The sequence below is a fragment of the Schistocerca gregaria genome, chromosome 1, assembly GCF_023897955.1.
Source record: "Schistocerca gregaria isolate iqSchGreg1 chromosome 1, iqSchGreg1.2, whole genome shotgun sequence".
Taxonomy (NCBI): Eukaryota; Metazoa; Arthropoda; class Insecta; order Orthoptera; family Acrididae; genus Schistocerca; species Schistocerca gregaria.
Window position 1 is genome coordinate 31,481,937 of NC_064920.1, and position 20,371 is coordinate 31,502,307.

Here is a 20,371-nt window from a genome sequence, read left to right on the forward strand (position 1 = left end):
TGGTTTTGTTATTTGCTCATATACATATTGTCTATGAAATCAATAAAGAAAATTCAATGTTCCTTTACAATCAATGTGAGTGGTGACAGGTATGAGTGAGGCACTGGGACAAGGCATAGAACTATCTGCCCCTGAACTACCTACTGCCATCTGCATGGCCAGCTCGATATACGTTTAAAGAAAAAGTTGATTTTGTTATATGCTCAAATACATATGTTCTATGAAATCAATAAAGAAATTTCAATGTTCATTTAAAATCAATGTGAGTGGTGACACGTGTGAGGGCGGCACTGGGACAAGGCATAGAACTATCTGCCCCTGAACTACTTACTGAAATCTGCATGACCGGCTCGATATATCTATAAAAAAAATGTTGGTGTTCATATATGCTCATATACCTATGGTCTATGAAATCAATAAAGAAAAATTAATGTTCCTTTACAATCAATGTGAGTGGTGATTGGTATGAGCGCGGCACTGGGACCAGGCCTAGAACTATCTGCCCCTGAACTACTTACTGAAATCAGCATGGCCCGCTCGAGAGATCTATAAATAAAATGTTGGTTTTTTTATATGCTCATATACATATGGTCTATGAAATCAATAAAGAAAATTCAATGTTCCTTTACAATCAATGTGAGTGGTGACAGGTATGAGGGTGGCACTGGGACAAGGCCTAGAACTATCTGCCCCTGAACTACCTACTGCTATCTGCATGGCCAGCTCGATATACGTTTAAAGAAAATGTTGGTTTCGGTATATGCTCAAATACATATGGTCTATGAAATCAATAACGAAAATTCAATGTTCCTTTAAAATCAATGTGAGTGGTGACACGTGTAATGGCGGCACTGGGACGAGGCATAGAACTATCTGCCAATGAACTACTTACTGAAATCTGCATGGCCGGCTCGATATATCTATAAATAAAATGTTGGTGTTCTTATATGCTCATATACATATGGTCTATGAAATCAATACAGAAAAATCAATGTTCCTTTATAATCAATGTGAGTGGTGATTGGTATGAGGGCGGCACTGGGACAAGGCATAGAACTAACTGCCCCTGAACTACTTACTGAAATCAGCATGGCCCGTTCGATATATCTATAAATAAAATGTTGGTTTTGTTATATGCTCATATACATATGGTCTATGAAATTAATAACGAAAATACAATGTTCCTTTACAATCTGCTTGAGTCGTGGCAGGTATGAGGGAAGCATTGGGACAAGGCCTAGAACTATCTGCTACTGAACTACTTACTGCCATCTGCATGGCCCGCTCGATATATGTATAAAGAAAAAGTTGGTTTTGTTATATGCTCATATACATATGGTCTATGAAATCAATAAGGGAAATTCAATGTTCCTTTCCAATCAATGTGAGTGGTGACATTTATGAGGGCGGCACTGGGACAAGCGTAAGGTCTATCGGGCCCTGAACTACTTACTGCCATCAGCATGGCCGCTCGAAATATCCATAAAGAAAATGTTGGTTTTGTTATATGCTCATATACATATGGTCTATGAAATCAATAAAGAAAATTCAATGTTCTTTTACAATCAATGTGAGTGTAGACAGGTATGAGGGCGGCACTGGGACAAGGCCTAGAAATATATGCCCCTGAACTACTTACAGCCATCTGCATCGCCCGCTTGATATATGTATAAAGAAAGTGTTGGTTTTAATATATGCTCATTTACATATGGTCTATGAAATCAATAAAGAAAATTCAATGTTCCTTTACAATCAATGTGATTGGTGACAGGTATGAGTGCGGCACTGGGACAAGGCATAGAACTATCTGCCCCTAAACTACCTACTGCCATCTGCATGGCCAGCTCGTTATACGTTTAAAGAAAATGTTGGTTTTGTTATATGCTCAAATACATATGTTCTATGAAATCAATAAAGAAAATTCAATGTTCCTTTAAAATCAATGTGAGTGGTGACACGTGTGAGGGCGGCACTGGGACAAGGCATAGAACTATCTGCCCCTGAACTACTTACTGAAATCTGCATGGCCGGCTCGATATATCTATAAATAAAATGTTGGTGTTCTTATATGCTCATATACATATGGTCTATGAAATCAATAAAGAAAAATTAATGTTCCTTTACATACAATGTGAGTGGTGATGGGTATGAGGGCGGCACTGGGACCAGGCCTAGATTTATCTGCCCCTGAACTACTTACTGAAATCTGCATGGCAAGCTCGATATATCTATATATAAAATGTTGGTTTTGTTATATGCTCATATACATATGGTCTATGAAATCAATAAAGAAAATTTAATGTTCCTTTACATACAATGTGAGTGGTGATGGGTATGAGGGGGCACTGGGACAAGGCCTAGAACTATCTGCCATTGAACTACTTACTGAAATCTGCATGGCCCGCTCGATATATCTATAAATAAAATGTTGGTTTTGTTATATGCTCATATACATATGGTCTATGAAATCAATAAGGAAAATTCAATGTTCCTTTACAATCAATGTGAGTGGTGATGTGTATGAGGGCGGCACTGGGACCAGGCCTAGATTTATCTGCCCCTGAACTACTTACTGAAATCTGCATGGCAAGCTCGATATATCTATATATAAAATGTTGGTTTTGTTATATGCTCATATACATATGTTCTATGAAATCAATAAAGAAAATTCAATGTTCCTTTACAATCAATGTGAGTGGGTACAGGTATGAGGTCAGCACTGGGTCAAGGCCTAGAACTATCTGCCCCTGAACTACTTACTGCCATCTGCATGGCCCGCTCGATATATGTATAAAGAAAATGTTAGTTTTGTTATATGCTCATATACATATGGTCTATGAAATCAATAAAGAAAATTCAATGTTCCTTTACAATCAATGTGAGTGGTGACAGGTATGAGGGTGGCACAGGGACAAGGCCTAGAACTATCTGCCCCTGAACCACTTACTGCCATCTGCATGGCCCGCTCGATATATGTATACAGAAAATGTTGGTTTTGATATATTCTCATATACACACGGTCTATGAAATCAATAAAGGAAATTCAATATTCCTTTACAATCAATGTGAGTGGTGATGGGTATGAGGTCGGCACTGGGTCAAGGCCTAGACCTATCTGCCCCTGAACTACTTACTGCCATCTGCATGGCCTGCTCGATATACGTATAAAGAAAATGTTGGTTTCGTTATATGCTCATATACATATGGTAAATGAAATCAACAAAGAAAATTCAATGTTTCTTTACAATGGATGTCAGTGGTGACGGGTATAAGGGCGGCACTTGGACCAGGCCTAGAACTATCAGCCCCTGAATTACTTACTGCCATCTGCATGGCCCGCTCGATATATGTATAAAGAAAATGTTGGTGTTCTTATATGCTCATATACATATGGTCTATGAAATCAATAAAGAAAATACAATGTTCCTTTACAATCAATGTGAGTGGTGACAGGTATGAGGGCGGCACTGGGACAAGGCCTAGACTATCTGCCCCTGAACTACTTACTGCCATCTGCATGGCCCGCTCGATATATGTATAAAGAATATTTTGGTTTTGTTATATGCTTATATACATATGGTCTATGAAATCAATAAAGAAAATTCAATGTTCCTTTACAATCAATGTGAGTGGTGATGGGTATGGGGGCGGCACTGGGACAAGGCCTAGAACTATCTGCCCCTGAACTACTTACTGCCATCTGCATGGCCAGCTCGAAATATCCATAAAGAAAATGTTGGTTTTTTATATGCTCATATACATATGGTCTATGAAATCAATAAAGAAAATTCAATGCTCCTTTACAATCAATGTGAGTGCTGATAGGTATGAGGGCGCCACTGGGACAAGGCCTAGAACTGTCTGCCCCTGAACTACTTACTGCCATCTGCATGGACAGCTCGAAATATGTATAATGAAAATGTTGGTTTTGTTATATGCTTATATTAATATTGTCTACGAAATCAATAAAGAAAATTCAATGTACCTTTACAATCAATGTGAGTGGTGACAGGTATGAGTGCGGCACTGGCACAAGGCATAGAACTATCTGTCCCTGAACTACCTACTGCCATCTGCATGGCCAGCTCGATATACGTTTAAAGAAAATGTTGGTCTTGTTATATGCTCAAATACATATGTTCTATGAAATCAATAAAGAAAATTCAATGTTCCTTTAAAATCAATGTGAGTGGTGACACATATGAGGGCGGCACTGGGACAAGGCATAGAACTATCTGCCCCTGAACTACTTACTGAAATCTGCATGGCCGGCTCGATATATCTATAAATAAAATGTTGGTGTTCTTATATGCTCATATACATATGGTCTATGAAATCTATAAAGAAAAATTAATGTTCCTTTACAACCAATGTGAGTGGTGATTGGTATGAGCGCGGCACTGGGACCAGGCCTAGAACTATCTGCCCCTGAACTACGTACTGAAATCTGCATGGCCCGCTCGATATATGTATAAAGAAAATGTTGGTTTTGTTATATGCTCATATACAAATGGTCTATGAAATCAATAAAGAAAATTCAATGTTTCTTTACAATGAATGTGAGTGGTGAAAGGTATGAGGGCGGCACTGGGACAAAGGTAAGATCTATCGGTCCCTGAACTACTTACTCCCATCAGCATGGCCCACTCCATATATGTTGGTTTTGTTATATGCTCATATACATATGGTCTATGAAATCAATAAAAAAATTTCAATGTTCCTTTACAATCAATGTGAGTTTGTGATGGGTATGAGGGCAGCACTGCGACCAGGCCTAGAACTATCTGCCCCTGAACTACTTACTGCCATCTGCATGGCCCGCTCGTTATATCTATAAAGAAAATGTTGGTTTTGTTATATGCCCATATACATATGGTCTATGAAATCAATAAAGAAAATTCAATGTTCCTTTACAATCAATGTGAGTGTAGACAGGTATGAGGGCGGCACTGGGACAAGGCCTAGAACTATATGTCCCTGAACTACTTACATCCATCTGCATGGCCCGCTTGATATATGTATAAAGAAAGTGTTGGTTTTGGTATATGCTCATTTACATATGGTCCATGAAATCAATAAAGAAAATTCAATGTTCCTTTACAATCAATGTGAGTGGTGACAGGTATGAGTGCGGCACTGGGACAAGGCATAGAACTATCTGCCCCTGAACTACCTACTGCCATCTGCATGGCCAGCTCGATATACGTTTAAAGAAAATGTTGGTTTTGTTATATGCTCAAATACATATGTTCTATGAAATCAATAAAGAAAATTCAATGTTCCTTTAAAATCAATGTGAGTGGTGACACGTGTGAGGGCGGCACTGGGACAAGGCATAGAACTATCTGCCCCTGAACTACTTACTGAAATCTGCATGGCCGGCTCGATATATCTATAAATAAAATGTTGGTGTTCTTATATGCTCATATACATATGGTCTATGAAATCAATAAAGAAAAATTAATGTTCCTCTACAATCAATGTGAGTGGTGACATGTAGCAGGAGGCACTGGGACAAGGCCTAGAACTATCTGCCCCTGAACTACTTACTGAAATCTGCATGGCCCGCTCGATATATCTATAAATAAAATGTTGGTTTTGTTATATGCTTATATACATATGGTCTATGAAATCAATAAGGAAAATTCAATGTTCCTTTACAATCAATGTGAGTGGTGAAAGGTATGTGGGCGGCACTGGGACAAGGCCTAGAACTATCTGACCCTGAACTATTTACTGCCATCTGCATGGCCCGCTCGATATATGTATAAAGAAAATGTTGGTTTTGTTATATGCTCATATACATATGGTCTATGAAATCAGTAAAGAAAATTCAATGTTCCTTTACAATCAATTTGAGTGGTGATGTGTATGAGGGTGGCACTTGGACCAGGCCTAGAATTATCTGCCCCTGAACTACTTACTGAAATCTGCATGGCCCACACGATATATCTATATATAAAATGTTGGTTTTGTTATATGCTCATATACATATGTTCTATGAAATCAATAAAGGAAATTCAATGTTCCTTTACAATCAATATGAGTCGGTACAGGTATGAGGTCGGCACTGGGTCAAGGCCTAGAACTATCTGCCCCTGAACTACTTACTGCCATCTGCATGGCCCGCTCGATATATGTATAAAGGAAATGTTGGTTTTGTTATATGCTCATATACATATGTTCTATGAAATCAATAAAGAAAATTCAATGTTCCTTTACAATCAATGTGAGTGGTGACAGGTATGAGGGTGGCACTGGGACAAGGCCTAGAACTATCTGCCCCTGAACCACTTACTGCCATCTGCATGGCCCACTCGATATATGTATAGAGAAAATGTTGGTTTTGTTATATGCTCATATACATATAGACTATGAAATCAATAAACAAAATTCAATGTTCCTTTACAATCAATGTGAGTGGTGACACTTATGAGGGTGGCACTGGGACAATTCCTAGAACAATCTGCCCCTGAACTACTTACTGCCATCAGCATGGCCCATTCCATATAAGTTGGTTTTGTTATATGCTCATATACATATGGTCTATGAAATAAATAAAGAAATTTCAATGTTCCTTTACAATCAATGTGAGTTTGTGATGGGTATGTGTGCGGCACTGCGACCAGGCCTAGAACTATCTGCCCCTGAACTACTTACTGCCATCTGCATGGCCCGCTCGATACATCTATAAAGAAAATGTTGGTTTTGTTATATGCTCATATACATATGTCCTATGAAATCAATAAAAAAATTCAGTGTGCCTTTACAATCAATGTGAGTGGTGATAGGTATGAGGGCGGGACTGGGACAATTCCTAGAACTATCTGCTCCTGAACTACTTAGAGCCATCTGCATGGCCCGATCGATATATGTATAAAGGAAGTGTTGGTTTTGTTATATGCTCATTTACATATGGTCTATGAAATCAATAAAGAAAATTCGATGTTACTTTACAATCAATGAGAGTGGTGATGGGTATGAGGGCGGCACTGAGACAAGGCCTAGAACTATCTGCCCCTGAACTACTTACAGCCATCTGCATGGCCCGCTCGAAATATCTATAAAGAAAATTTTGGTTTTGTTATATGCTCAAATACATATGTTCTATGAAATCAATAAAGAAAATTCAATGTTCCTTTAAAATCAATGTGAGTGGTGACAGGTATGAGGGCGGCACTGGGACAAGGCCTAGAACTATCTGCCCCTGAACTACCTACTGCCATCTGCATGGCCAGCTCGATATACGTTTAAAGAAATTGTTGGTTTCGTTATATGCTCAAATACATCTGGTCTATGAAATCAATAAAGAAAATTCAATGTTCCTTTAAAATCAATATGAGTGGTGACACGTGTGAGGGCGGCACTGGGACAAGGCATGGAACTGTCTGCCCCTGAGCTACTTACTGAAATCTGCATGACCAACTCGATATATCTATAAATAAAATGTTGGTGTTCTTATATGCTCATATACATGTGGTCTATGAAATCAATAAAGAAAAATCAATGTTCCTTTACAATCTATGTGAGTGGTGATTGGTATGAGGGCGGCACTGGGACCAGGCCTAGAACTATCTGCCCCTGAAGTACTTACTGAAATCTGCATGGCCCGCTCGATATATCTATATATAAAATGTTGGTTTTGTTATATGCTCATATACATATGTTCTATGAAATCAATAAAGAAAATTCAATGTACCTTTACAATCAATGTGAGTGGGTACAGGTATTAGGTCGGCACTGGGTCAAGGCCTAGAACTATCTGCCCCTGAACTACTTACTGCCATCTGCATGGCCCGCTCGATATATGTATAAAGAAAATGTTGGTTTTGTTATATGCTCATATACATATGGTCTATGAAATCAATAAAGAAAAATCAATGTTCCTTTACAATCAATGTGAGTGGTGACAGGTATGAACGTGGCACTGGGTCAAGGCCTAGAACTATCTGCCCCTGAACTACCTACTGCCATCTGCATGGCCAGCTCGATATACGTTTAAAGAAAATGTTGGTTTTGTTATATGCTCAAATACATATGTTCTATAAAATCAATAAAGAAAATTCAATGTTCCTTTAAAATCAATGTGAGTGGTGACACGTGTGAGGGCGGCACTGGGCCAAGGCCTAGGCTATCTGCCCCTGAACTACTTACTGCCATCTGCATGGCCCGCTCGATTATGTATAAAGAAAATAGTGGTTTTGTTATATGCTTATATACATATGGTCTATGAAATTAATAAAGAAAATTCAATGTTCCTTTACAATCAATGTGAGTGGTGATGGGTATGTGGGCGGCACTGGGACAAGGCCTAGAACTATCTGCCCCTGAACTACTTACTGCCATCTGCATGGCCAGCTCGAAATATCCATAAAGAAAATGTTGGTTTTGTTATATGCTCATATACATATGGTCTATGAAATCAATAAAGAAAATTCAATGCTCCTTTACAATCAATGTGAGTGCTGATAGGTATGAGGGCGGCACTGGGACAAGGCCTAGAACTGTCTGCCCTTGAACTACTTACAGCCATCTGCATGGACCGCTCGAAATATCTATAAAGAAAATGTTGGTTTTGTTATATGGTCATATACATATGGTCTATGAAATCAATAGAGAAAATTCAATGTTCCTTTACAATCTATGTGAGTGTAGACAGGTATGAGGGCGGCACTGGGACAAGGCCTAGAACTATCTAAACCTGAACTACTTACAGCCATCTGCATGTCCCGCTTGATATATGTATAAAGAAAGTGTTGGTTTTGGTATATGCTCATTTACAAATGGTCTATGAAATCAATAAAGAAAATTCAATGTTCCTTTACAATCAATGTGAGTGGTGACAGGTATGAGTGCGGCACTGGGACAAGGCATAGAACTATCTGCCCCTGAACTACCCACTGCCATCTGCATGGCCAGCTCGATATACGTTTAAAGAAAATGTTGGTTTTGTTATATGCTCAAATACATATGTTCTATGAAATCAATAAAGAAAATTCAATGTTCCTTTAAAATCAATGTGAGTGGTGACACGTGTGAGGGCGGCACTGGGACAAGGCATAGAACTATCTGCCCCTGAACTACTTACTGAAATCTGCATGGCCGGCTCGATATATCTATAAATAAAATGTTGGTGTTCTTATATGCTCATATACATATGGTCTATGAAATCAATAAAGAAAAATTAATGTTCCTCTACAATCAATGTGAGTGGTGAAAGGTATCTGGGCGGCACTGGGACAAGGCCTAGAACTATCTGACCCTGAACTACTTACTGCCATCTGCATGGCCCGCTTGATATATCTATAAAGAAAATATTGGTTTTGTTATATGGTCATATACATATGGTCTATGAAATCAATAGAGAAAATTCAATGTTCCTTTACAATCTATGTGAGTGTAGACAGGTATGAGGGCGGCACTGGGACAAGGCCTAGAACTATCTAAACCTGAACTACTTACAGCCATCTGCATGTCCCGCTTGATATATGTATAAAGAAAGTGTTGGTTTTGGTATATGCTCATTTACAAATGGTCTATGAAATCAATAAAGAAAATTCAATGTTCCTTTACAATCAATGTGAGTGGTGACAGGTATGAGTGCGGCACTGGGACAAGGCATAGAACTATCTGCCCCTGAACTACCTACTGCCATCTGCATGGCCAGCTCGATATACGTTTAAAGAAAATGTTGGTTTTGTTATATGCTCAAAAACATATGTTCTATGAAATCAATAAAGAAAATTCAATGTTCCTTTAAAATCAATGTGAGTGGTGACACGTGTGAGGGCGGCACTGGGACAAGGCATAAAATTATCTGCCCCTCAACTACTTACTGAAATCTGCATGGCCGGCTCGATATACCTATAAATAAAATGTTGGTGTTCTTATATTTTCATATACATATGGTCTATGAAATCAATAAAGAAAAATTAATGTTCCTTTACAATCAATGTGAGTGGTGATGTGTATGAGGGTGGCACTTGGACCAGGCCTAGAACTATCTGCCCCTGAACTACTTACTGAAATCTGCATGGCCCACTCGATATATCTATATATAAAATGTTGGTTTTGATATATTCCCATATACACACGGTCTATGAAATCAATAAAGAAAATTCAATTTTCCTTTACAATCAATGTGATTGGTGACGGGTATGAGGGCGGCACTGGGAACAGGCCTCGAATTACCTGCCCCTGAACTACTTACTGCCATCTGCATGGCCTGCTCGATATACGTATAAAGTAAATGTTGGTTTTGTTATATGCTCATATACATATGGTCTACGAAATCAATAAAGAAAATTCAATGTTCCTTTACAATCAATGTGAGTGGTGATGGGTATGTGGGCGGCACTGGGACAAGGCCTAGAACTATCTGCCCCTGAACTACTTACTGCCATCTGCATGGCCAGCTCGAAATATCCATAAAGAAAATGTTGGTTTTGTTATATGCTCATATACATATGGTCTATGAAATCAATAAAGAAAATTCAATGCTCCTTTACAATCAATGTGAGTGCTGATAGGTATGAGGGCGGCACTGGGACAAGGCCTAGAACTGTCTGCCCTTGAACTACTTACAGCCATCTGCATGGACCGCTCGAAATATCTATAAAGAAAATGTTGGTTTTGTTATATGGTCATATACATATGGTCTATGAAATCAATAGAGAAAATTCAATGTTCCTTTACAATCTATGTGAGTGTAGACAGGTATGAGGGCGGCACTGGGACAAGGCCTAGAACTATCTAAACCTGAACTACTTACAGCCATCTGCATGTCCCGCTTGATATATGTATAAAGAAAGTGTTGGTTTTGGTATATGCTCATTTACAAATGGTCTATGAAATCAATAAAGAAAATTCAATGTTCCTTTACAATCAATGTGAGTGGTGACAGGTATGAGTGCGGCACTGGGACAAGGCATAGAACTATCTGCCCCTGAACTACCCACTGCCATCTGCATGGCCAGCTCGATATACGTTTAAAGAAAATGTTGGTTTTGTTATATGCTCAAATACATATGTTCTATGAAATCAATAAAGAAAATTCAATGTTCCTTTAAAATCAATGTGAGTGGTGACACGTGTGAGGGCGGCACTGGGACAAGGCATAGAACTATCTGCCCCTGAACTACTTACTGAAATCTGCATGGCCGGCTCGATATATCTATAAATAAAATGTTGGTGTTCTTATATGCTCATATACATATGGTCTATGAAATCAATAAAGAAAAATTAATGTTCCTCTACAATCAATGTGAGTGGTGATTGGTATGAGCGCGGCACTGGGACCAGGCCTAGAACTATCTGCCCCTGAACTACGTACTGAAATCTGCATGGCCCGCTCGATATATGTATAAAGAAAATGTTGGTTTTGTTATATGCTCATATACAAATGGTCTATGAAATCAATAAAGAAAATTCAATGTTTCGTTACAATCAATGTGAGTGGTGACATGTAGCAGGGGGCACTGGGACATGGCCTAGAACTATCTGCCCCTGAACTACTTACTAAAATCTGCATGGCCCGCTCGATATATCTATAAATAAAATGTTGGTTTTGTTATATGCTTATATACATATGGTCTATGAAATCAATAAGGAAAATTCAATGTTCCTTTACAATCAATGTGAGTGGTGAAAGGTATGTGGGCGGCACTGGGACAAGGCCTAGAACTATCTGACCCTGAACTACTTACTGCCATCTGCATGGCCCGCTTGATATATCTATAAAGAAAATATTGGTTTTGTTATATGGTCATATACATATGGTCTATGAAATCAATAGAGAAAATTCAATGTTCCTTTACAATCTATGTGAGTGTAGACAGGTATGAGGGCGGCACTGGGACAAGGCCTAGAACTATCTAAACCTGAACTACTTACAGCCATCTGCATGTCCCGCTTGATATATGTATAAAGAAAGTGTTGGTTTTGGTATATGCTCATTTACAAATGGTCTATGAAATCAATAAAGAAAATTCAATGTTCCTTTACAATCAATGTGAGTGGTGACAGGTATGAGTGCGGCACTGGGACAAGGCATAGAACTATCTGCCCCTGAACTACCTACTGCCATCTGCATGGCCAGCTCGATATACGTTTAAAGAAAATGTTGGTTTTGTTATATGCTCAAATACATATGTTCTATAAAATCAATAAAGAAAATTCAATGTTCCTTTAAAATCAATGTGAGTGGTGACACGTGTGAGGGCGGCACTGGGCCAAGGCCTAGGCTATCTGCCCCTGAACTACTTACTGCCATCTGCATGGCCCGCTCGATTATGTATAAAGAAAATAGTGGTTTTGTTATATGCTTATATACATATGGTCTATGAAATTAATAAAGAAAATTCAATGTTCCTTTACAATCAATGTGAGTGGTGATGGGTATGTGGGCGGCACTGGGACAAGGCCTAGAACTATCTGCCCCTGAACTACTTACTGCCATCTGCATGGCCAGCTCGAAATATCCATAAAGAAAATGTTGGTTTTGTTATATGCTCATATACATATGGTCTATGAAATCAATAAAGAAAATTCAATGCTCCTTTACAATCAATGTGAGTGCTGATAGGTATGAGGGCGGCACTGGGACAAGGCCTAGAACTGTCTGCCCTTGAACTACTTACAGCCATCTGCATGGACCGCTCGAAATATCTATAAAGAAAATGTTGGTTTTGTTATATGGTCATATACATATGGTCTATGAAATCAATAGAGAAAATTCAATGTTCCTTTACAATCTATGTGAGTGTAGACAGGTATGAGGGCGGCACTGGGACAAGGCCTAGAACTATCTAAACCTGAACTACTTACAGCCATCTGCATGTCCCGCTTGATATATGTATAAAGAAAGTGTTGGTTTTGGTATATGCTCATTTACAAATGGTCTATGAAATCAATAAAGAAAATTCAATGTTCCTTTACAATCAATGTGAGTGGTGACAGGTATGAGTGCGGCACTGGGACAAGGCATAGAACTATCTGCCCCTGAACTACCCACTGCCATCTGCATGGCCAGCTCGATATACGTTTAAAGAAAATGTTGGTTTTGTTATATGCTCAAATACATATGTTCTATGAAATCAATAAAGAAAATTCAATGTTCCTTTAAAATCAATGTGAGTGGTGACACGTGTGAGGGCGGCACTGGGACAAGGCATAGAACTATCTGCCCCTGAACTACTTACTGAAATCTGCATGGCCGGCTCGATATATCTATAAATAAAATGTTGGTGTTCTTATATGCTCATATACATATGGTCTATGAAATCAATAAAGAAAAATTAATGTTCCTCTACAATCAATGTGAGTGGTGAAAGGTATCTGGGCGGCACTGGGACAAGGCCTAGAACTATCTGACCCTGAACTACTTACTGCCATCTGCATGGCCCGCTTGATATATCTATAAAGAAAATATTGGTTTTGTTATATGGTCATATACATATGGTCTATGAAATCAATAGAGAAAATTCAATGTTCCTTTACAATCTATGTGAGTGTAGACAGGTATGAGGGCGGCACTGGGACAAGGCCTAGAACTATCTAAACCTGAACTACTTACAGCCATCTGCATGTCCCGCTTGATATATGTATAAAGAAAGTGTTGGTTTTGGTATATGCTCATTTACAAATGGTCTATGAAATCAATAAAGAAAATTCAATGTTCCTTTACAATCAATGTGAGTGGTGACAGGTATGAGTGCGGCACTGGGACAAGGCATAGAACTATCTGCCCCTGAACTACCTACTGCCATCTGCATGGCCAGCTCGATATACGTTTAAAGAAAATGTTGGTTTTGTTATATGCTCAAAAACATATGTTCTATGAAATCAATAAAGAAAATTCAATGTTCCTTTAAAATCAATGTGAGTGGTGACACGTGTGAGGGCGGCACTGGGACAAGGCATAAAATTATCTGCCCCTCAACTACTTACTGAAATCTGCATGGCCGGCTCGATATACCTATAAATAAAATGTTGGTGTTCTTATATTTTCATATACATATGGTCTATGAAATCAATAAAGAAAAATTAATGTTCCTTTACAATCAATGTGAGTGGTGATGTGTATGAGGGTGGCACTTGGACCAGGCCTAGAACTATCTGCCCCTGAACTACTTACTGAAATCTGCATGGCCCACTCGATATATCTATATATAAAATGTTGGTTTTGATATATTCCCATATACACACGGTCTATGAAATCAATAAAGAAAATTCAATTTTCCTTTACAATCAATGTGATTGGTGACGGGTATGAGGGCGGCACTGGGAACAGGCCTCGAATTACCTGCCCCTGAACTACTTACTGCCATCTGCATGGCCTGCTCGATATACGTATAAAGTAAATGTTGGTTTTGTTATATGCTCATATACATATGGTCTACGAAATCAATAAAGAAAATTCAATGTTCCTTTACAATCAATGTGAGTGGTGATGGGTATGTGGGCGGCACTGGGACAAGGCCTAGAACTATCTGCCCCTGAACTACTTACTGCCATCTGCATGGCCAGCTCGAAATATCCATAAAGAAAATGTTGGTTTTGTTATATGCTCATATACATATGGTCTATGAAATCAATAAAGAAAATTCAATGCTCCTTTACAATCAATGTGAGTGCTGATAGGTATGAGGGCGGCACTGGGACAAGGCCTAGAACTGTCTGCCCTTGAACTACTTACAGCCATCTGCATGGACCGCTCGAAATATCTATAAAGAAAATGTTGGTTTTGTTATATGGTCATATACATATGGTCTATGAAATCAATAGAGAAAATTCAATGTTCCTTTACAATCTATGTGAGTGTAGACAGGTATGAGGGCGGCACTGGGACAAGGCCTAGAACTATCTAAACCTGAACTACTTACAGCCATCTGCATGTCCCGCTTGATATATGTATAAAGAAAGTGTTGGTTTTGGTATATGCTCATTTACAAATGGTCTATGAAATCAATAAAGAAAATTCAATGTTCCTTTACAATCAATGTGAGTGGTGACAGGTATGAGTGCGGCACTGGGACAAGGCATAGAACTATCTGCCCCTGAACTACCCACTGCCATCTGCATGGCCAGCTCGATATACGTTTAAAGAAAATGTTGGTTTTGTTATATGCTCAAATACATATGTTCTATGAAATCAATAAAGAAAATTCAATGTTCCTTTAAAATCAATGTGAGTGGTGACACGTGTGAGGGCGGCACTGGGACAAGGCATAGAACTATCTGCCCCTGAACTACTTACTGAAATCTGCATGGCCGGCTCGATATATCTATAAATAAAATGTTGGTGTTCTTATATGCTCATATACATATGGTCTATGAAATCAATAAAGAAAAATTAATGTTCCTCTACAATCAATGTGAGTGGTGATTGGTATGAGCGCGGCACTGGGACCAGGCCTAGAACTATCTGCCCCTGAACTACGTACTGAAATCTGCATGGCCCGCTCGATATATGTATAAAGAAAATGTTGGTTTTGTTATATGCTCATATACAAATGGTCTATGAAATCAATAAAGAAAATTCAATGTTTCGTTACAATCAATGTGAGTGGTGACATGTAGCAGGGGGCACTGGGACATGGCCTAGAACTATCTGCCCCTGAACTACTTACTAAAATCTGCATGGCCCGCTCGATATATCTATAAATAAAATGTTGGTTTTGTTATATGCTTATATACATATGGTCTATGAAATCAATAAGGAAAATTCAATGTTCCTTTACAATCAATGTGAGTGGTGAAAGGTATGTGGGCGGCACTGGGACAAGGCCTAGAACTATCTGACCCTGAACTACTTACTGCCATCTGCATGGCCCGCTTGATATATCTATAAAGAAAATATTGGTTTTGTTATATGGTCATATACATATGGTCTATGAAATCAATAGAGAAAATTCAATGTTCCTTTACAATCTATGTGAGTGTAGACAGGTATGAGGGCGGCACTGGGACAAGGCCTAGAACTATCTAAACCTGAACTACTTACAGCCATCTGCATGTCCCGCTTGATATATGTATAAAGAAAGTGTTGGTTTTGGTATATGCTCATTTACAAATGGTCTATGAAATCAATAAAGAAAATTCAATGTTCCTTTACAATCAATGTGAGTGGTGACAGGTATGAGTGCGGCACTGGGACAAGGCATAGAACTATCTGCCCCTGAACTACCTACTGCCATCTGCATGGCCAGCTCGATATACGTTTAAAGAAAATGTTGGTTTTGTTATATGCTCAAAAACATATGTTCTATGAAATCAATAAAGAAAATTCAATGTTCCTTTAAAATCAATGTGAGTGGTGACACGTGTGAGGGCGGCACTGGGACAAGGCATAGAATTATCTGCCCCTCAACTACTTACTGAAATCTGCATGGCCGGCTCGATATACCTATAAATAAAATGTTGGTGTTCTTATATTTTCATATACATATGGTCTATGAAATCAATAAAGAAAAATTAATGTTCCTTTACAATCAATGTGAGTGGTGATGTGTATGAGGGTGGCACTTGGACCAGGCCTAGAACTATCTGCCCCTGAACTACTTACTGAAATCTGCATGGCCCACTCGATATATCTATATATAAAATGTTGGTTTTGATATATTCCCATATACACACGGTCTATGAAATCAATAAAGAAAATTCAATGTTCCTTTACAATCAATGTGAGTGGTGACAGGTATGAGGGCGACACTGGGCCAAGGCCTAGACTATCTGCCCCTGAACTACTTACTGCCATCTGCATGGCCCGCTCGATATATGTATAAAGATAATTTTGGTTTTGTTATATGCTTATATACATATGGTCTATGAAATCAATAAAGAAAATTCAATGTACCTTTACAATCAATGTGTGTGGTGATGGGTATGGGGGCGGCATTGGGACAAGGCCTAGAACTATCTGCCCCTGAACTACTTACTGCCATCTGCATGGCCAGCTCGAAATTACCATAAAGAAAATGTTGGTTTTGTTATATGCTCATATACATATGGTCTATGAAATCAATAAAGAAAATTCAATGTTCCTTTACGATCAATGTGAGTGGTGACAGGTATGAGGGCGCCACTGGGACAATCCTAGAACTATCTGCCGCTGAACTACTTACTGCTATCTGCATGGCCCGCTCGATATATGTATAAAGAAAATGTTGGTTTTGTTACATGCTCATATACATATAGATTATGAAATCAATAAACAAAATTCAATGTTCCTTTACAATCAATGTGAGAGGTGACAGGTATGAGGGCGGCACTGGGACAAGGCCTAGAACTATCTGCCCCTGAACTACTTACTGCCATCTGCATGGCCCGCTCGATATATGTATACAGAAAATGTTGGTTTTGATATATTCTCATATACACATGGTCTATGAAATCAATAAAAAAAATTCAGTGTTCCTTTACAATCAATGTGAGTGGTGATGGGTATGGGGGCGGCACTGGGACAAGGCCTAGAACTATCTGCACCTGAACTACTTACTGCCATCTGCATGGCCAGCTCGAATAATCCATAAAGAAAATGTTGGTTTTGTTATATGCTCATATACATGTGGTCTATGAAATCAATAAAGAAAATTCAATGTTTCTTTACAATCAATGTGAGTGGTGACAGGTATGAGAGCGCCACTGGGACAAGGGTTAGAACTATCTGCCCCTGAACTACTTACTGCTATCTGCATGGCCCGCTCGATATATGTATAAAGAAAATGCTGGTTTTGTTATATGCTCATATACATATAGACTATGAAATCAATAAACAAAATTCAATGTTCCTTTACAATCAATGTGAGTGGTGACACTTATGAGGGTGGCACTGGGACAATTCCTAGAACAATCTGCCCCTGAACTACTTACTGCCGTCAGCATGGCCCATTCCATATAAGTTGGTTTTGTTATATGCTCATATACATATGGTCTATGAAATAAATAAAGAAATTTCAATGTTCCTTTACAATCAATGTGAGTTTGTGATGGGTATGAGTGCGGCACTGCGACCAGGCCTAGAACTATCTGCCCCTGAACTACTTACTGCCATCTGCATGGCCCGCTCGATACATCTATAAAGAAAATGTTGGTTTTGTTATATGCTCATATACATATGGTCTATGAAATCAATAAAAAAATTCAGTGTGCCTTTACAATCAATGTGAGTGGTGATAGGTATGAGGGCAGGACTGGGACAAGGCCTAGAACTATCTGCTCCTGAACTACTTAGAGCCATCTGCATGGCCCGCTCGATATATGTATAAAGAAAGTGTTGGTTTTGTTATATGCTCATTTACATATGGTCTATGAAATCAATAAAGAAAATTCAATGTTACTTTACAATCAATGAGGGTGGTGATGGGTATGAGGGCGGCACTGAGACAAGGCCTAGAACTATCTGCCCCTGAACTACTTACTGCTATCTGCATGGCCCGCTCGAAATATCTATAAAGAAAATGTTGGTTTCGTTATATGCTCAAATACATCTGGTCTATGAAATCAATAAAGAAAATTCTATGTTCCTTTACAATCAATGTGAGTGGTGACAGGTATGAGGGAGGCACTGGGACAAGGCCTAGAACTATCTGCCCCTGAACTACCTACTAATATCTGCATGGCCAGCTCGATATACTTTTAAAGAAAATGTTGGTTTCATTATATGCTCAAATACATCTGGTCTATGAAATCAATAAAGGAAATTCAATGTTCCTTTAAAATCAATATGAGTGGTGACACGTGTGAGGGCGGCACTGGGACAAGGCATGGAACTGTCTGCCCCTGAGCTACTTACTGAAATCTGCATGGCCAACTCGATATATCTATAAATAAAATGTTGGTGTTCTTATATGCTCATATACATGTGGTCTATGAAATCAATAAAGAAAAATCAATGTTCCTTTACAATCTATGTGAGTGGTGATTGGTATGAGGGCGGCACTGGGACCAGGCCTAGAACTATCTGCCCCTGAAGTACTTACTGAAATCTGCATGGCCCGCTCGAAATATCTATATATAAAATGTTGGTTTTGTTATATGCTCATATACATATGTTCTATGAAATCAATAAAGAAAATTCAATGTACCTTTACAATCAATGTGAGTGGGTACAGGTATTAGGTCGGCACTGGGACAAGGCATGGAACTGTCTGCCCCTGAACTACTTACTGAAATCTGCATGGCCCTCTCGATACATGTATAAAGAAATTGTTGGTGTTCTTATATGCTCATATACATATGGTCTATGAAATCATTAAAGAAAATTCAATGTTCCTTTACAATCAATGTAAGTGGTGACAGGTATGAGGGCGGCACTGGGCCAAGGCCTAGACTATCTGCCCCTGAACTACTTACTGCCATCTGCATGGCCCACTCGATATATGTATAAAGAAAATGCTGGTTTTGTTATATGCTCATATACATATAGACTATGAAATCAATAAACAAAATTCAATGTTCCTTTACAATCAATGTGAGTGGTGACACTTATGAGGGTGGCACTGGGACAATTCCTAGAACAATCTGCCCCTGAACTACTTACTGCCATCAGCATGGCCCATTCCATATAAGTTGGTTTTGTTATATGCTCATATACATATGGTCTATGAAATAAATAAAGAAATTTCAATGTTCCTTTACAATCAATGTGAGTTTGTGTTGGGTATGAGTGCGGCACTGCGACCAGGCCTAGAACTATCTGCACCTGAACTACTTACTGCCATCTGCATGGCCAGCTCGAATAATCCATAAAGAAAATGTTGGTTTTGTTATATGCTCATATCCATGTGGTCTATGAAATCAATAAAGAAAATTCAATGTTCCTTTACAATCCATGTGAGTGGTGACAGGTATGAGGGCGCCACTGGGACAAGGGTTAGAACTATCTGCCCCTGAACTACTTACTGCTATCTGCATGGCCCGCTCGATATATGTATAAAGAAAATGCTGGTTTTGTTATATGCTCATATACATATAGACTATGAAATCAATCAACAAAATTCAATGTTCCTTTACAATCAATGTGAGTGGTGACACTTATGAGGGTGGCACTGGGACAATTCCTAGAACAATCTGCCCCTGAACTACTTACTGCCATCAGCATGGCCCATTCCATATAAGTTGGTTTTGTTATATGCTCATATACATATGGTCTATGAAATAAATAAAGAAATTTCAATGTTCCTTTACAATCAATGTGAGTTTGTAATGGGTATGAGTGCGGCACTGCGACCAGGCCTAGAACTATCTGCCCCTGAACTACTTACTGCCATCTGCATGGCCCGCTCGATACATCTATAAAGAAAATGTTGGTTTTGTTATATGCTCATATACATATGGTCTATGAAATCAATAAAAAAATTCAGTGTGCCTT